Source organism: Phyllobates terribilis, unplaced genomic scaffold, assembly GCF_046119375.1.
Source record: "Phyllobates terribilis strain yellow unplaced genomic scaffold, ASM4611937v1 Scaffold_169__1_contigs__length_4117513, whole genome shotgun sequence".
Classification (NCBI taxonomy): Eukaryota; Metazoa; Chordata; class Amphibia; order Anura; family Dendrobatidae; genus Phyllobates; species Phyllobates terribilis.
The window spans coordinates 2,035,379-2,047,392 of record NW_027362929.1 but is presented as its reverse complement, the minus strand read 5'-3'; the positions used below and the strand labels follow the sequence as shown (position 1 = coordinate 2,047,392).

The 12,014-nt window shown below is 45.7% G+C and overlaps 8 non-coding genes and 1 pseudogene across 8 annotated transcripts; all 9 read left to right on the top strand.

Annotated features, from left to right (window-relative positions):
- Window positions 1-880: 880 nt before the first annotated feature.
- On the top strand, window positions 881-1,071 carry LOC141208812 (U2 spliceosomal RNA). Its single transcript, XR_012279025.1, has one exon. It is a non-coding gene; the product is annotated as a U2 spliceosomal RNA (small nuclear RNA).
- Window positions 1,072-2,193: 1,122 nt separating this feature from the next.
- Window positions 2,194-2,384, top strand: LOC141208811 (U2 spliceosomal RNA). Its single transcript, XR_012279024.1, has one exon. It is a non-coding gene; the product is annotated as a U2 spliceosomal RNA (small nuclear RNA).
- A 1,115-nt stretch (window positions 2,385-3,499) lies between these two features.
- LOC141208810 (U2 spliceosomal RNA) lies at window positions 3,500-3,690 on the top strand. Its single transcript, XR_012279023.1, has one exon. It is a non-coding gene; the product is annotated as a U2 spliceosomal RNA (small nuclear RNA).
- A 1,120-nt stretch (window positions 3,691-4,810) lies between these two features.
- On the top strand, window positions 4,811-5,001 carry LOC141208809 (U2 spliceosomal RNA). The gene has a single exon (XR_012279022.1). It is a non-coding gene; the product is annotated as a U2 spliceosomal RNA (small nuclear RNA).
- Window positions 5,002-6,121: 1,120 nt separating this feature from the next.
- LOC141210802 (U2 spliceosomal RNA) lies at window positions 6,122-6,213 on the top strand (annotated as a pseudogene).
- Window positions 6,214-7,007: 794 nt separating this feature from the next.
- On the top strand, window positions 7,008-7,190 carry LOC141210563 (U2 spliceosomal RNA). The gene has a single exon (XR_012280721.1). It is a non-coding gene; the product is annotated as a U2 spliceosomal RNA (small nuclear RNA).
- A 1,118-nt stretch (window positions 7,191-8,308) lies between these two features.
- LOC141208808 (U2 spliceosomal RNA) lies at window positions 8,309-8,499 on the top strand. The gene has a single exon (XR_012279021.1). It is a non-coding gene; the product is annotated as a U2 spliceosomal RNA (small nuclear RNA).
- Window positions 8,500-9,620: 1,121 nt separating this feature from the next.
- On the top strand, window positions 9,621-9,811 carry LOC141208807 (U2 spliceosomal RNA). Its single transcript, XR_012279020.1, has one exon. It is a non-coding gene; the product is annotated as a U2 spliceosomal RNA (small nuclear RNA).
- Window positions 9,812-10,931: 1,120 nt separating this feature from the next.
- LOC141210064 (U2 spliceosomal RNA) lies at window positions 10,932-11,122 on the top strand. Its single transcript, XR_012280244.1, has one exon. It is a non-coding gene; the product is annotated as a U2 spliceosomal RNA (small nuclear RNA).
- The last annotated feature ends 892 nt before the right edge of the window (window positions 11,123-12,014 follow it).

The window sequence follows — 12,014 nt, the reverse complement described above, 5'->3', positions numbered from 1 at the left end:
CTATACTTCCTTTTGGATAAACAGACATATTAGGCAAGCATTTTGGAGCTTTCACCTAAATAACTACAGGTGGTGAGATAAGCTGCACAATATAATTGACCTTTCAGTATATTGTTGCACACACACCATCTATTTAGCAAATGCCCTTGTTATCAACAGCAGCCTTTTAAACTCACCTGAGCTAACAGGTATGTGAGCTGGTTACTCTGCTGCGCTTAAAATTTCTTTTTTGGTTTGCTACAATGCCTTTTCTGAAACGTTGTCTCCCTCTGCTGGAACACTGACTTCTTTCATTTAATTCCTGCAGACTATAAAAGAGAAACCAACCCAAAAAGTTTGGTTGATTAGTCTGTGGCATTCTTTTAAACTGTTGCTTATGGCGGTCTCTGTGAGCTTCTCAGTGACATTCAGCCATCCAGGTATCCCGCCTGCAGTAGACGGAATGTGGCAATGGAACGCTGGCTGCGCGTGTCATAATAGGCTCTGAGCCTTTATATACCTGCGCACAGCAGCAGCCACCTTCAGTCTGCTGCTGGACAGCCAGCAGCAGCAGCAGGAGAGGTAATTAATCAGCAACCCTCCTGCTAAGGGTAGACAGCTGCTCGTTCCACCCCCCCCCCGCCTTAATTGGTTCTCCTCCCTTCCAACGGTGTTGAGGCGGGTGGGAACAGCCGGGGGTTGAGGGTACTGTGCTAAAAGAGGTGGAGTTATGCAGATCTAAAACGCGTGGATTGCAGCAGCAGCAAGCCGAAAAGTGCAGGCATGTGAGGGATCTAGAGGTTGACAGCATGTCTTCTTAACGGGAGTCCAGGTGGCCATCTCCACAAATGGACTTTTCAGAATCCTTGGGTGGCACCGTAGTCGGAAACCAATTCTGGTTATCGCTTCTCGGCCTTTTGGCTAAGATCAAGTGTAGTATCTGTTCTTATCAGTTTAATATCTGATACGTCCCCTATCTGGGGACCATATATTAAATGGATTTTTAGAACAGGGAGATGGAAAAAGAGCTTGCTCTGTCCACTCCACGCATTGACCTGGTATTGCAGTATCTCCAGGACCGGTGCACCCCTTCTTTAATGTAGTTTCTAAAATCAGAAAGAATTGAATTCAATGCTTTTTGTTCATTTTGCTTGTTTGTCGGATTTTGGGATGGACTCTTTGGCTTTGCTTTTCTTCTCCTCATTGGATTTTTCATGTTAAAAGTTGCAGAAGCCAGATGACAAGCTCATTTTGGTTCAACTTCAGCAACTGTGCATTGCATTGCCATGTAATGTAATGTAATGCAATGCTATCTATCTAGCTCTCCCTCTATACTTCCTTTTGGATAAACAGACATATTAGGCAAGCATTTTGGAGCTTTCACCTAAATAACTACAGGTGGTGAGATAAGCTGCACAATATAATTGACCTTTCAGTATATTGTTGCACACACACCATCTATTTAGCAAATGCCCTTGTTATCAACAGCAGCCTTTTAAACTCACCTGAGCTAACAGGTATGTGAGCTGGTTACTCTGCTGCGCTTAAAATTTCTTTTTTGGTTTGCTACAATATCTTTTCTGAAACGTTGTCTCCCTCTGCTGGAACACTGACTTCTTTCATTTAATGCCTGCAGACTATAAAAGAGAAACCAACCCAAAAAGTTTGGTTGATTAGTCTGTGGCATTCTTTTAAACTGTTGCTTATGGCGGTCTCTGTGAGCTTCTCAGTGACATTCAGCCATCCAGGTATCCCGCCTGCAGTAGACGGAATGTGGCAATGGAACGCTGGCTGCGCGTGTCATAATAGGCTCTGAGCCTTTATATACCTGCGCACAGCAGCAGCCACCTTCAGTCTGCTGCTGGACAGCCAGCAGCAGCAGCAGCAGGAGAGGTAATTAATCAGCAACCCTCCTGCTAAGGGTAGACAGCTGCTCGTTCCACCCCCCCCCCCCGCCTTAATTGGTTCTCCTCCCTTCCAACGGTGTTGAGGCGGGTGGGAACAGCCAGGGGTTGAGGGTACTGTGCTAAAAGAGGTGGAGTTATGCAGATCTAAAACGCGTGGATTGCAGCAGCAGCAAGCCGAAAAGTGCAGGCATGTGAGGGATCTAGAGGTTGACAGCATGTCTTCTTAACGGGAGTCCAGGTGGCCATCTCCACAAATGGACTTTTCAGAATCCTTGGGTGGCACCGTAGTCGGAAACCAATTCTGGTTATCGCTTCTCGGCCTTTTGGCTAAGATCAAGTGTAGTATCTGTTCTTATCAGTTTAATATCTGATACGTCCCCTATCTGGGGACCATATATTAAATGGATTTTTAGAACAGGGAGATGGAAAAAGAGCTTGCTCTGTCCACTCCACGCATTGACCTGGTATTGCAGTATCTCCAGGACCGGTGCACCCCTTCTTTAATGCAGTTTCTAAAATCAGAAAGAATTGAATTCAATGCTTTTTGTTCATTTTGCTTGTTTGTCGGATTTTGGGATGGACTCTTTGGCTTTGCTTTTCTTCTCCTCATTGGATTTTTCATGTTAAAAGTTGCAGAAGCCAGATGACAAGCGCATTTTGGTTCAACTTCAGCAACTGTGCATTGCATTGCCATGTAATGTAATGTAATGCAATGCTATCTATCTAGCTCTCCCTCTATACTTCCTTTTGGATAAACAGACATATTAGGCAAGCATTTTGGAGCTTTCACCTAAATAACTACAGGTGGTGAGATAAGCTGCACAATATAATTGACCTTTCAGTATATTGTTGCACACACACCATCTATTTAGCAAATGCCCTTGTTATCAACAGCAGCCTTTTAAACTCACCTGAGCTAACAGGTATGTGAGCTGGTTACTCTGCTGCGCTTAAAATTTCTTTTTTGGTTTGCTACAATGCCTTTTCTGAAACGTTGTCTCCCTCTGCTGGAACACTGACTTCTTTCATTTAATGCCTGCAGACTATAAAAGAGAAACCAACCCAAAAAGTTTGGTTGATTAGTCTGTGGCATTCTTTTAAACTGTTGCTTATGGCGGTCTCTGTGAGCTTCTCAGTGACATTCAGCCATCCAGGTATCCCGCCTGCAGTAGACGGAATGTGGCAATGGAACGCTGGCTGCGCGTGTCATAATAGGCTCTGAGCCTTTATATACCTGCGCACAGCAGCAGCCACCTTCAGTCTGCTGCTGGACAGCCAGCAGCAGCAGGAGAGGTAATTAATCAGCAACCCTCCTGCTAAGGGTAGACAGCTGCTCGTTCCACCCCCCCCCCCGCCTTAATTGGTTCTCCTCCCTTCCAACGGTGTTGAGGCGGGTGGGAACAGCCGGGGGTTGAGGGTACTGTGCTAAAAGAGGTGGAGTTATGCAGATCTAAAACGCGTGGATTGCAGCAGCAGCAAGCCGAAAAGTGCAGGCATGAGAGGGATCTAGAGGTTGACAGCATGTCTTCTTAACGGGAGTCCAGGTGGCCATCTCCACAAATGGACTTTTCAGAATCCTTGGGTGGCACCGTAGTCGGAAACCAATTCTGGTTATCGCTTCTCGGCCTTTTGGCTAAGATCAAGTGTAGTATCTGTTCTTATCAGTTTAATATCTGATACGTCCCCTATCTGGGGACCATATATTAAATGGATTTTTAGAACAGGGAGATGGAAAAAGAGCTTGCTCTGTCCACTCCACGCATTGACCTGGTATTGCAGTATCTCCAGGACCGGTGCACCCCTTCTTTAATGCAGTTTCTAAAATCAGAAAGAATTGAATTCAATGCTTTTTGTTCATTTTGCTTGTTTGTTGGATTTTGGGATGGACTCTTTGGCTTTGCTTTTCTTCTCCTCATTGGATTTTTCATGTTAAAAGTTGCAGAAGCCAGATGACAAGCTCATTTTGGTTCAACTTCAGCAACTGTGCATTGCATTGCCATGTAATGTAATGTAATGCAATGCTATCTATCTAGCTCTCCCTCTATACTTCCTTTTGGATAAACAGACATATTAGGCAAGCATTTTGGAGCTTTCACCTAAATAACTACAGGTGGTGAGATAAGCTGCACAATATAATTGACCTTTCAGTATATTGTTGCACACACACCATCTATTTAGCAAATGCCCTTGTTATCAACAGCAGCCTTTTAAACTCACCTGAGCTAACAGGTATGTGAGCTGGTTACTCTGCTGCGCTTAAAATTTCTTTTTTGGTTTGCTACAATGCCTTTTCTGAAACGTTGTCTCCCTCTGCTGGAACACTGACTTCTTTCATTTAATGCCTGCAGACTATAAAAGAGAAACCAACCCAAAAAGTTTGGTTGATTAGTCTGTGGCATTCTTTTAAACTGTTGCTTATGGCGGTCTCTGTGAGCTTCTCAGTGACATTCAGCCATCCAGGTATCCCGCCTGCAGTAGACGGAATGTGGCAATGGAACGCTGGCTGCGCGTGTCATAATAGGCTCTGAGCCTTTATATACCTGCGCACAGCAGCAGCCACCTTCAGTCTGCTGCTGGACAGCCAGCAGCAGCAGCAGCAGGAGAGGTAATTAATCAGCAACCCTCCTGCTAAGGGTAGACAGCTCCTCGTTCCACCCCCCCCCCGCCTTAATTGGTTCTCCTCCCTTCCAACGGTGTTGAGGCGGGTGGGAACAGCCGGGGGTTGAGGGTACTGTGCTAAAAGAGGTGGAGTTATGCAGATCTAAAACGCGTGGATTGCAGCAGCAGCAAGCCGAAAAGTGCAGGCATGTGAGGGATCTAGAGGTTGACAGCATGTCTTCTTAACGGGAGTCCAGGTGGCCATCTCCACAAATGGACTTTTCAGAATCCTTGGGTGGCACCGTAGTCGGAAACCAATTCTGGTTATCGCTTCTCGGCCTTTTGGCTAAGATCAAGTGTAGTATCTGTTCTTATCAGTTTAATATCTGATACGTCCCCTATCTGGGGACCATATATTAAATGGATTTTTAGAACAGGGAGATGGAAAAAGAGCTTGCTCTGTCCACTCCACGCATTGACCTGGTATTGCAGTATCTCCAGGACCGGTGCACCCCTTCTTTAATGCAGTTTCTAAAATCAGAAAGAATTGAATTCAATGCTTTTTGTTCATTTTGCTTGTTTGTCGGATTTTGGGATGGACTCTTTGGCTTTGCTTTTCTTCTCCTCATTGGATTTTTCATGTTAAAAGTTGCAGAAGCCAGATGACACGCTCATTTTGGTTCAACTTCAGCAACTGTGCATTGCATTGCCATGTAATGTAATGTAATGCAATGCTATGTATCTAGCTCTCCCTCTATACTTCCTTTTGGATAAACAGACATATTAGGCAAGCATTTTGGAGCTTTCACCTAAATAACTACAGGTGGTGAGATAAGCTGCACAATATAATTGACCTTTCAGTATATTGTTGCACACACACCATCTATTTAGCAAATGCCCTTGTTATCAACAGCAGCCTTTTAAACTCACCTGAGCTAACAGGTATGTGAGCTGGTTACTCTGCTGCGCTTAAAATTTCTTTTTTGGTTTGCTACAATGCCTTTTCTGAAACGTTGTCTCCCTCTGCTGGAACACTGACTTCATTCATTTAATGCCTGCAGACTATAAAAGAGAAACCAACCCAAAAAGTTTGGTTGATTAGTCTGTGGCATTCTTTTAAACTGTTGCTTATGGCGGTCTCTGTGAGCTTCTCATTGACATTCAGCCATCCAGGTATCCCGCCTGCAGTAGACGGAATGTGGCAATGGAACGCTGGCTGCGCGTGTCATAATAGGCTCTGAGCCTTTATATACCTGCGCACAGCAGCAGCCACCTTCAGTCTGCTGCTGGACAGCCAGCAGCAGCAGCAGCAGGAGAGGTAATTAATCAGCAACCCTCCTGCTAAGGGTAGACAGCTGCTCGTTCCACCCCCCCCCCGCCTTAATTGGTTCTCCTCCCTTCCAACGGTGTTGAGGCGGGTGGGAACAGCCGGGGGTTGAGGGTACTGTGCTAAAAGAGGTGGAGTTATGCAGATCTAAAACGCGTGGATTGCAGCAGCAGCAAGCCGAAAAGTGCAGGCATGTGAGGGATCTAGAGGTTGACAGCATGTCTTCTTAACGGGAGTCCAGGTGGCCATCTCCACAAATGGACTTTTCAGAATCCTTGGGTGGCACCGTAGTCGGAAACCAATTCTGGTTATCGCTTCTCGGCCTTTTGGCTAAGATCAAGTGTAGTATCTTTTGAAAAGGTGGTTTTGCATGTTGGCCGCCCTAGTAGATTGATACATTATGCACACTGGGGTTTAGGCGCTTGTTAGTACGCCAGGTGGCTAATATAGTCATCTGGTGGAAAGCATGGCCCCCCAGGATCGACGCCATTGGGCCGGGGAAGATCGAAAGCCCGAAGTGTGAAGTGCCCCAGGAGTGGTGACCCTGGGGTGCCTTAACTCACTGGGATTGGGAACCCCACTTGAGTTTATGGCACATTTGCACTAGCACTTCAATATTTCTTTCTTCACACACACCCTTATTCCGGGCCTTCTGGCCTTAGGATGGGGAATTTTTCAATTCCCGGTCGAAGGTCCGGGCAGTATTATACTGTGAAACCTTCACTATTTATTTAAATTTTTTTTTGTCACTGTGTGTCCACTTTTTCACGTGTGTCCACGTCCTTACTAGGATTTTGTCGGGATGCGGTTCCCTTACGGGTTCCTCTCTTGGCAGGTCTAGGGGGGGAGTGTGTGGCCATCAGGTTCCGCTCCCCCCTGAACCCCCCTGGCTCTCCTCTTTCGGGAGGAGAGCGTTGTTGGCTCCCCTCTTCCGGGAGGGGAGCACAGTCTTTGGCTCCCAGTGCCTTGCTCGGGTGAGAACTCGGGCAGGTATTGGGGGTAAGATTGGGTCGCCTCTGGCTCCGGCTGGAGGTGGCTATTTGTCCCTGTTCCTCGCTGTGGCCTTCTGGCTCGGAGGGACGGGGAATGGTTTGGGGGACCCTTCTCCTTTTGGAGAGGGTTTCAAGAAGACCAGCATCCTAGTGCACTTTTTTTGTGGCACTTGTCACTTTTTTAAGCGCACTCGGGTTTTGTACACGAATTCGGGATTTCGATAAAAAAAAAAATCTGTTCTTATCAGTTTAATATCTGATACGTCCCCTATCTGGGGACCATATATTAAATGGATTTTTAGAACAGGGAGATGGAAAAAGAGCTTGCTCTGTCCACTCCACGCATTGACCTGGTATTGCAGTATCTCCAGGACCGGTGCACCCCTTCTTTAATGCAGTTTCTAAAATCAGAAAGAATTGAATTCAATGCTTTTTGTTCATTTTGCTTGTTTGTCGGATTTTGGGATGGACTCTTTGGCTTTGCTTTTCTTCTCCTCATTGGATTTTTCATGTTAAAAGTTGCAGAAGCCAGATGACAAGCTCATTTTGGTTCAACTTCAGCAACTGTGCATTGCATTGCCATGTAATGTAATGTAATGCAATGCTATCTATCTAGCTCTCCCTCTATACTTCCTTTTGGATAAACAGACATATTAGGCAAGCATTTTGGAGCTTTCACCTAAATAACTACAGGTGGTGAGATAAGCTGCACAATATAATTGACCTTTCAGTATATTGTTGCACACACACCATCTATTTAGCAAATGCCCTTGTTATCAACAGCAGCCTTTTAAACTCACCTGAGCTAACAGGTATGTGAGCTGGTTACTCTGCTGCGCTTAAAATTTCTTTTTTGGTTTGCTACAATGCCTTTTCTGAAACGTTGTCTCCCTCTGCTGGAACACTGACTTCTTTCATTTAATGCCTGCAGACTATAAAAGAGAAACCAACCCAAAAAGTTTGGTTGATTAGTCTGTGGCATTCTTTTAAACTGTTGCTTATGGCGGTCTCTGTGAGCTTCTCAGTGACATTCAGCCATCCAGGTATCCCGCCTGCAGTAGACGGAATGTGGCAATGGAACGCTGGCTGCGCGTGTCATAATAGGCTCTGAGCCTTTATATACCTGCGCACAGCAGCAGCCACCTTCAGTCTGCTGCTGGACAGCCAGCAGCAGCAGCAGCAGGAGAGGTAATTAATCAGCAACCCTCCTGCTAAGGGTAGACAGCTGCTCGTTCCACCCCCCCCGCCTTAATTGGTTCTCCTCCCTTCCAACGGTGTTGAGGCGGGTGGGAACAGCCGGGGGTTGAGGGTACTGTGCTAAAAGAGGTGGAGTTATGCAGATCTAAAACGCGTGGATTGCAGCAGCAGCAAGCCGAAAAGTGCAGGCATGTGAGGGATCTAGAGGTTGACAGCATGTCTTCTTAACGGGAGTCCAGGTGGCCATCTCCACAAATGGACTTTTCAGAATCCTTGGGTGGCACCGTAGTCGGAAACCAATTCTGGTTATCGCTTCTCGGCCTTTTGGCTAAGATCAAGTGTAGTATCTGTTCTTATCAGTTTAATATCTGATACGTCCCCTATCTGGGGACCATATATTAAATGGATTTTTAGAACAGGGAGATGGAAAAAGAGCTTGCTCTGTCCACTCCACGCATTGACCTGGTATTGCAGTATCTCCAGGACCGGTGCACCCCTTCTTTAATGCAGTTTCTAAAATCAGAAAGAATTGAATTCAATGCTTTTTGTTCATTTTGCTTGTTTGTCGGATTTTGGGATGGACTCTTTGGCTTTGCTTTTCTTCTCCTCATTGGATTTTTCATGTTAAAAGTTGCAGAAGCCAGATGACAAGCTCATTTTGGTTCAACTTCAGCAACTGTGCATTGCATTGCCATGTAATGTAATGTAATGCAATGCTATCTATCTAGCTCTCCCTCTATACTTCCTTTTGGATAAACAGACATATTAGGCAAGCATTTTGGAGCTTTCACCTAAATAACTACAGGTGGTGAGATAAGCTGCACAATATAATTGACCTTTCAGTATATTGTTGCACACACACCATCTATTTAGCAAATGCCCTTGTTATCAACAGCAGCCTTTTAAACTCACCTGAGCTAACAGGTATGTGAGCTGGTTACTCTGCTGCGCTTAAAATTTCTTTTTTGGTTTGCTACAATGCCTTTTCTGAAACGTTGTCTCCCTCTGCTGGAACACTGACTTCTTTCATTTAATGCCTGCAGACTATAAAAGAGAAACCAACCCAAAAAGTTTGGTTGATTAGTCTGTGGCATTCTTTTAAACTGTTGCTTATGGCGGTCTCTGTGAGCTTCTCAGTGACATTCAGCCATCCAGGTATCCCGCCTGCAGTAGACGGAATGTGGCAATGGAACGCTGGCTGCGCGTGTCATAATAGGCTCTGAGCCTTTATATACCTGCGCACAGCAGCAGCCACCTTCAGTCTGCTGCTGGACAGCCAGCAGCAGCAGCAGCAGGAGAGGTAATTAATCAGCAACCCTCCTGCTAAGGGTAGACAGCTGCTCGTTCTACCCCCCCCCCCGCCTTAATTGGTTCTCCTCCCTTCCAACGGTGTTGAGGCGGGTGGGAACAGCCGGGGGTTGAGGGTACTGTGCTAAAAGAGGTGGAGTTATGCAGATCTAAAACGCGTGGATTGCAGCAGCAGCAAGCCGAAAAGTGCAGGCATGTGAGGGATCTAGAGGTTGACAGCATGTCTTCTTAACGGGAGTCCAGGTGGCCATCTCCACAAATGGACTTTTCAGAATCCTTGGGTGGCACCGTAGTCGGAAACCAATTCTGGTTATCGCTTCTCGGCCTTTTGGCTAAGATCAAGTGTAGTATCTGTTCTTATCAGTTTAATATCTGATACGTCCCCTATCTGGGGACCATATATTAAATGGATTTTTAGAACAGGGAGATGGAAAAAGAGCTTGCTCTGTCCACTCCACGCATTGACCTGGTATTGCAGTATCTCCAGGACCGGTGCACCCCTTCTTTAATGCAGTTTCTAAAATCAGAAAGAATTGAATTCAATGCTTTTTGTTCATTTTGCTTGTTTGTCGGATTTTGGGATGGACTCTTTGGCTTTGCTTTTCTTCTCCTCATTGGATTTTTCATGTTAAAAGTTGCAGAAGCCAGATGACAAGCTCATTTTGGTTCAACTTCAGCAACTGTGCATTGCATTGCCATGTAATGTTATGTAATGCAATGCTATCTATCTAGCTCTCCCTCTATACTTCCTTTTGGATAAACAGACATATTAGGCAAGCATTTTGGAGCTTTCACCTAAATAACTACAGGTGGTGAGATAAGCTGCACAATATAATTGACCTTTCAGTATATTGTTGCACACACACCATCTATTTAGCAAATGCCCTTGTTATCAACAGCAGCCTTTTAAACTCACCTGAGCTAACAGGTATGTGAGCTGGTTACTCTGCTGCGCTTAAAATTTCTTTTTTGGTTTGCTACAATGCCTTTTCTGAAACGTTGTCTCCCTCTGCTGGAACACTGACCTCTTTCATTTAATGCCTGCAGACTATAAAAGAGAAACCAACCCAAAAAGTTTGGTTGATTAGTCTGTGGCATTCTTTTAAACTGTTGCTTATGGCGGTCTCTGTGAGCTTCTCAGTGACATTCAGCCATCCAGGTATCCCGCCTGCAGTAGACGGAATGTGGCAATGGAACGCTGGCTGCGCGTGTCATAATAGGCTCTGAGCCTTTATATACCTGCGCACAGCAGCAGCCACCTTCAGTCTGCTGCTGGACAGCCAGCAGCAGCAGCAGCAGGAGAGGTAATTAATCAGCAACCCTCCTGCTAAGGGTAGACAGCTGCTCGTTCCACCCCCCCCCCGCCTTAATTGGTTCTCCTCCCTTCCAACGGTGTTGAGGCGGGTGGGAACAGCCGGGGGTTGAGGGTACTGTGCTAAAAGAGGTGGAGTTATGCAGATCTAAAACGCGTGGATTGCAGCAGCAGCAAGCCGAAAAGTGCAGGCATGTGAGGGATCTAGAGGTTGACAGCATGTCTTCTTAACGGGAGTCCAGGTGGCCATCTCCACAAATGGACTTTTCAGAATCCTTGGGTGGCACCGTAGTCGGAAACCAATTCTGGTTATCGCTTCTCGGCCTTTTGGCTAAGATCAAGTGTAGTATCTGTTCTTATCAGTTTAATATCTGATACGTCCCCTATCTGGGGACCATATATTAAATGGATTTTTAGAACAGGGAGATGGAAAAAGAGCTTGCTCTGTCCACTCCACGCATTGACCTGGTATTGCAGTATCTTCAGGACCGGTGCACCCCTTCTTTAATGCAGTTTCTAAAATCAGAAAGAATTGAATTCAATGCTTTTTGTTCATTTTGCTTGTTTGTCGGATTTTGGGATGGACTCTTTGGCTTTGCTTTTCTTCTCCTCATTGGATTTTTCATGTTAAAAGTTGCAGAAGCCAGATGACAAGCTCATTTTGGTTCAACTTCAGCAACTGTGCATTGCATTGCCATGTAATGTAATGTAATGCAATGCTATCTATCTAGCTCTCCCTCTATACTTCCTTTTGGATAAACAGACATATTAGGCAAGCATTTTGGAGCTTTCACCTAAATAACTACAGGTGGTGAGATAAGCTGCACAATATAATTGACCTTTCAGTATATTGTTGCACACACACCATCTATTTAGCAAATGCCCTTGTTATCAACAGCAGCCTTTTAAACTCACCTGAGCTAACAGGTATGTGAGCTGGTTACTCTGCTGCGCTTAAAATTTCTTTTTTGGTTTGCTACAATGCCTTTTCTGAAACGTTGTCTCCCTCTGCTGGAACACTGACTTCTTTCATTTAATGCCTGCAGACTATAAAAGAGAAACCAACCCAAAAAGTTTGGTTGATTAGTCTGTGGCATTCTTTTAAACTGTTGCTTATGGCGGTCTCTGTGAGCTTCTCAGTGACATTCAGCCATCCAGGTATCCCGCCTGCAGTAGACGGAATGTGGCAATGGAACGCTGGCTGCGCGTGTCATAATAGGCTCTGAGCCTTTATATACCTGCGCACAGCAGCAGCCACCTTCAGTCTGCTGCTGGACAGCCAGCAGCAGCAGCAGCAGGAGAGGTAATTAATCAGCAACCCTCCTGCTAAGGGTAGACAGATGCTCGTTCCACCCCCCCCCCCCCGCCTTAATTGGTTCTCCTCCCTTCCAACG